The sequence below is a fragment of the Perca fluviatilis genome, chromosome 1, assembly GCF_010015445.1.
Source record: "Perca fluviatilis chromosome 1, GENO_Pfluv_1.0, whole genome shotgun sequence".
Classification (NCBI taxonomy): Eukaryota; Metazoa; Chordata; class Actinopteri; order Perciformes; family Percidae; genus Perca; species Perca fluviatilis.
This window is the reverse complement of record NC_053112.1, coordinates 12,859,749-12,864,987: the sequence shown is the minus strand read 5'-3', so window position 1 is coordinate 12,864,987 and position 5,239 is coordinate 12,859,749. Positions and strand designations below refer to the sequence as shown.

Sequence of the window (5,239 nt, the reverse complement as noted above, 5' to 3'; positions counted from 1 at the left end):
GAGTATTTACTTTTTTACTTTGAAAACTCATGTGACTCAAATTCATGTGACATATACAGTATAGAAATTTGTATTATTTTTATTTGCATCCATACACTTTCAGACTGGGTGTAAACCAGAAAGGATGTCCTGCACACTGGAATAACAAGAGATGTCTAGTGCAGTACCTAAGTTAATGTGACATTATGTGGCACTGTTATATTCTATATATGTGTGTGTGTGTGTGTGTGTGTGTGTGTGTGTGTGTGTGTGTGTGTGTGTGTGTGTGTGTGTGTGTGTGTGTGTGTGTGTGCGTGTGTGTGTGTGTGTGTGTGTGTGTGTCCGTTCGTTCCCCTTAACCACGGGAAAAAACAGGAAGAAATGCAGCAAACGTTTTTCCATTATTAGTGTCGCAACACCGGATGCAGTTGTTATGACTTTATATGGACCTGTACAGTAGCATGACTCGATTAGTGATAAACACATGACAGCATGACTGGACAACATCATCTTCATCTATTGACATATACATATGTGATATTTAAAGCACACTGTTATCCAGTGTTCGAACTATACTGTGGCCTTCGGGGAGCCCACTTTTTTTCCACCGGGGGTTCGTGCAATTGCGACTTACCATGACTTACAAAGATAGATAACAGCTACAAGTGTATGCACTACAGGATTTACTCTATTATACTTTATCAACAGGAAGGTCAAACAGCAAACAGGCAGCCACAAAAACTCTATAAACAAAGCATCAGGTTGTCTTTGAGATTTCACATGAACAACGGTTAAAGTTACTCAGGCTACCGAAAAATAACATAGCGACGCACCCCAAGCTTCTATCCTTAACAAACAACCATGTATATGGGCTCTTCCAGTCTCTCCACTGCTGGCTGTTCTAATTTAACGGGAGAGAGGAGCAAGAGAGGTTAGGATCATCTTCAGCCAGAGAGGGCATTATTTCTTCAGCTTTCTTCTGCGTTGTCACCCCGGGAGAGGTGTGCTAACAGGGCACCGCGAGACCGCCCCTTGCTGCTCATAACAAGAATAGCATGTATAGTTATCTTTATTGAAGTGAATTAGGTTTAAATCGCCGTCATGCATGAATGAAAATGTTTGCAATTTTACAAATAATAATCCACGATGATCACTTTACACAAAACTGAAATTGCACGTCAAAATGACACACTGTCAATATTTTTAGAGACCCCCCAAAATTTCACAAATCACGTTTTCAGGGGAGCCCATGTCTTATTAAGGGGAGCCGAGCTCCCCCTAGCTCCCCCGTAGTTCGCACCCTGCTGTTATCCACAACACCTGACTGCAGCAAGAGTATGTATAATTTCCAGCACAGGAGGCTGAGCAATACAGGTCCAGTGGCAGATTCAGGCTGTCTGAGGGCCTTGGAGAAAAATAAATGAAAGGGGCACCAGCTGAATGCGGTGGTGGGGCACCAGTGTGCAGAAACTGTTCTAGCATGTGGGCATGGCTATATGGCGTTTTACTGAACATTGGGCTATCATAGAGGGCATATATTTTATCTACCAGAGGGGCATCCAAGAGGACACTTTGGCAGCTTTTTTTTCAAACATGGGGTTGATCGCCCCCTGGTATGCAAGAGGTGTTTTTCCTATTCCTATCATATAAACACAACTTTAGTTCGTGACTAGAAGTCATGCTACAAAGTTTCCGGTTAAAAACAACAACTGCTAACCAAGTATTCTATTGGCTGGATAAATAAGTTTAAAGATAAATTTCCTTCCATTTCATGGGACATAGCTCAGTGGGAGAGCATTTGACAGCAGATTCAGAGGTCGCCAGTGTCCCCCAATTGCCGACCTAGCTCAGTTCACTCTGTCTTCATCATAAAATGCCACCTCTGATCCCAACAGTAGCCCATATTCAAACACAGGTCTTAAAGTGGGATGATTAAGGAGGATTGTACATCCTTTGCCAAATAATGTTCTGGAATCTTCTGATTCATTCAAATCCTCCCAAAAATGTTAAGCAGATAGGATAGTCAATGTTTTACACGGGGGAAATCCTGTTTTCACTAAATAAATGACTAGTACAACGGTTTTACTCAGTAATCAATGCTGTTAATCAATAAGCATAATAGCCCTTTACTATGAGGGGGTATAGCTGACCAAGAGGTCCCCAGTTTAAATCCGATCTGTTGGTATGGCTACTTTGACCTTATTTTTAAAGTATAAATCCTGCTGTTGAAGCATGTGGGTTGAATTGGGCTATGACATGTATGTGTGTGTGTGTGTGTGTGTGTGTGTGTGTGTGTGTGTGTGTGTGTGTGTGTGTGTGTGTGTGTGTGTGTGTGTGTGTGTGTGTGTGTGTGTGTTTTGTCGATAGTCATCAATGCTTTGGTGACATGAAGCCTCTACTTGTATGTGGGGGTATAGCTCAGTGGTAGAGCATTTGACTGCAGATCAAGAGGTCTCCAGTTCAAATCTGGGTGCCCCCTGAGCTTTCTTTGTTGTTGTGGTGTTCAGGAAGTGAAAGCTTTGATACCCACATTCAAGCATGACTTTTAAACTGGGCTGACTGGGCCAGCTGTGTCTATGGGCCTCGAGCTCTGTAGATTAAACAAAAGCAAAAGTGAATACACAGGCAGTATGTAAGGCTCATGCTAAACAACAAACGCCCACTTCGAATGAGGCAATGAACCGTCCTTTCTGAATATCAAACAAGCAACACCATGTAGACTTAAACGTTGTTGACTGCAGTGTCAAGCTTTTGCTAAAAAGAAGGGAAAGAAGAGAACTCTTTTTCACATTTGTCTCAAAGTGTTAAAATCCATGTAATTTACACAAATCCAGGTTGACCACAGCAGATGTGCTCTAGTGAAGGTGAAAATACAAACTTCTTTCAGCTACTGCACCTCTCATACAGGAGATGTGTTTTGATACTGGAACAATGACATGGAATCTTTAAAGTGATGGTTCGGAGTAATTTCACCCTAGGGTCCTTTGCACCATGACCTCGAGCCAAACATGCCCCCAGAAGCTTTTTTCACCTGGGTCTAACATTGGGAGAGTTAGCATAGTGTAGCGTTATCAGTTGAATAGCTTAGCACAGGGGCTAATGGACCCACGTTTGTATCTCGTAAATGACCCCACTAATAATGCCCGAAATGATCGATGTGGTCGCAGACCTGGATTTTCATCATGTGGTAGAGGCCCAATCAATGCTTTGCTGATAAGCAAGCATATTTCATGTGTTACATGTGGGGGTATAGCTCAGTGGTAGAGTATTTGACTGCAGATCAAGAGGTCCCCAGTTCAACTCTGGGTGCCCCCTGGGTTGTTCTTTAATTTCTTATCTGTTGATCTGTAAGCGGCATCTTTGATCTCAATATTAAAGCGTGTGACTTGAAATGGGCTGACTGGGCCAGCTTTGCCAGCTCTATAGATTTAACAAAAACACAAAGGAATGCAATGTTGTAGTTCTGCTCTGAGACAAACACTCACAATCAACTTCCCTGGGCAACTAGGCAAAGTCATCTGCTAACATCAATCAAGCTTTTGAGTATCAAAAGCTTCCAACCGCTATAGTTTGGGAAGGGTGGTGGTAAGGTCTAACCCTAACCCTAAGGTTTGTAGTTTGTAGCAGCTGTTGTTGGCAGATGGAACTTATGTCTATCACAATGGTGCATTCATTGCTCTCCATCCATATGCTCAGCATGTTCTGGACACTGTTAGCTTAAAATGCTGGGTACTTCTACCAAACAGAAAACCAAATTGCCAAAGAAGGGGGCACCCAGATATGAACTGGGGACCTCTTGACCTGCAGTCAAATGCTCTACCACTGAGATATACCCCCCACATTTGTTCTAGTAATCATCAACAGATGTTGAATATGCTTATTAATCAGCAAAGCCTTGAGTGGGCCTTGACCACATGATTAGGGTCTGCGCCCACATCTGATCAAAATATTCCATGGCTTTTTTTTTCCAATATCAAAAACCCATGTCCTGTATGAAAGGTAGATGCAAGAAGTTTGTATTTTCATCTTCGATGGAGCACATCTGCAGTGGTCAACCGGAATTTACGTAAAGTACAATGGATTTCAACATTAAGGTTAGAAAAGTGATCCTATTTTGCATAGTTTGAAATGTCTACGTACTTGTACTTACGTTTGCCATTTTTATGCCCAACCTAATCTTGAATGTGCAACAAGGCAGGCGTGCTTGGTTCTTTCAGGAAATGATTGTAAAGATTTACAGAGAATATGTTTACATTTTGGAACTGATTGGTGGGGATTGCTACCGAAGTACACACGGTGATACACTGGTAAAAGCAAGTTACGTTTAACCATGAATCCGGCTAATTTGAAGAGCGTAGCACATTACTGTATTGTGTGAACAGTTTACTTAATATTGTATGTGGCATTTTGTTTGCGCAGTGCAAATGTTCCACCAAAACAAGTTCCTTCCTGAATTCAGGTTGATCACAGCAGATGTGCTGTATTGAAGATGAAAATGCAGACTTCTTTCAGCTACCTTTAATGGAGGAGATGAGTTTGAAAAAGCCATGGAATATTTTGATCAGCTGTGGGCGCAGACCTGGATTTTAATCATGTAGTGGAGGCCCGATCAATGCTTAGTTGATCAATAAGCATATTCTGTGCCCATAGTGTGGGGGTATAGCTCAGTGGTGGAGCATTTGACTGCAGATCAAGAGGTCCCTAGTTCAAATCTGGGTGCCGCCTAGTTGGGTGTTGATTTTGGTCTCTTATCTTTATAAAAAATGGTCATCATTAATTCCCACCTTCAAGCAAGGGGCTCACTTACTTGTATGGAGTTTGCGTGGGTGAGCAAAACTATGCTAAGGCAGAAGCATGGACCACTTAAGTACAAATACGTGGACGCTTTGAGCTATGCAAGATCGCTGTGGTCAACCTGACCTCTTGATCTGCAGTCAAGTTGTTGTCACTAAAAAAATGGAAGGAGTCTCCAGTGTTTCATGATTGTTGGAAGACTGAATAAGAGAGACTGAAAATATATGTGAGAGAGAGAGAGAGAGAGAGAGAGCGCGACATTTGACTTTTGACCTCCTTTAGTGTCTCTTAACATCTGACATAAAAGAGGAAAAGGACCTGACACACATTAAGAAGGCAGCAACTCCCACATGTGCAAACACATGCACAAACAAGAACACACATAAAACACCAATAACAATTGAGTGTACCAAAACAGATAAATTCCCGGTAGCATCTGTCATAAACTCAAAAGATATTGAAATAC

General features: G+C 42.0%; 3 non-coding genes across 3 annotated transcripts; all 3 read left to right on the top strand.

Annotated features, from left to right (window-relative positions):
* Positions 1-2,386: 2,386 nt before the first annotated feature.
* trnac-gca lies at positions 2,387-2,458 on the top strand. Its single transcript has one exon. It is a non-coding gene; the product is annotated as a tRNA-Cys (tRNA).
* A 764-nt stretch (positions 2,459-3,222) lies between these two features.
* On the top strand, positions 3,223-3,294 carry trnac-gca. The gene has a single exon. It is a non-coding gene; the product is annotated as a tRNA-Cys (tRNA).
* A 1,338-nt stretch (positions 3,295-4,632) lies between these two features.
* Positions 4,633-4,704, top strand: trnac-gca. Its single transcript has one exon. It is a non-coding gene; the product is annotated as a tRNA-Cys (tRNA).
* Positions 4,705-5,239: the final 535 nt, after the last annotated feature.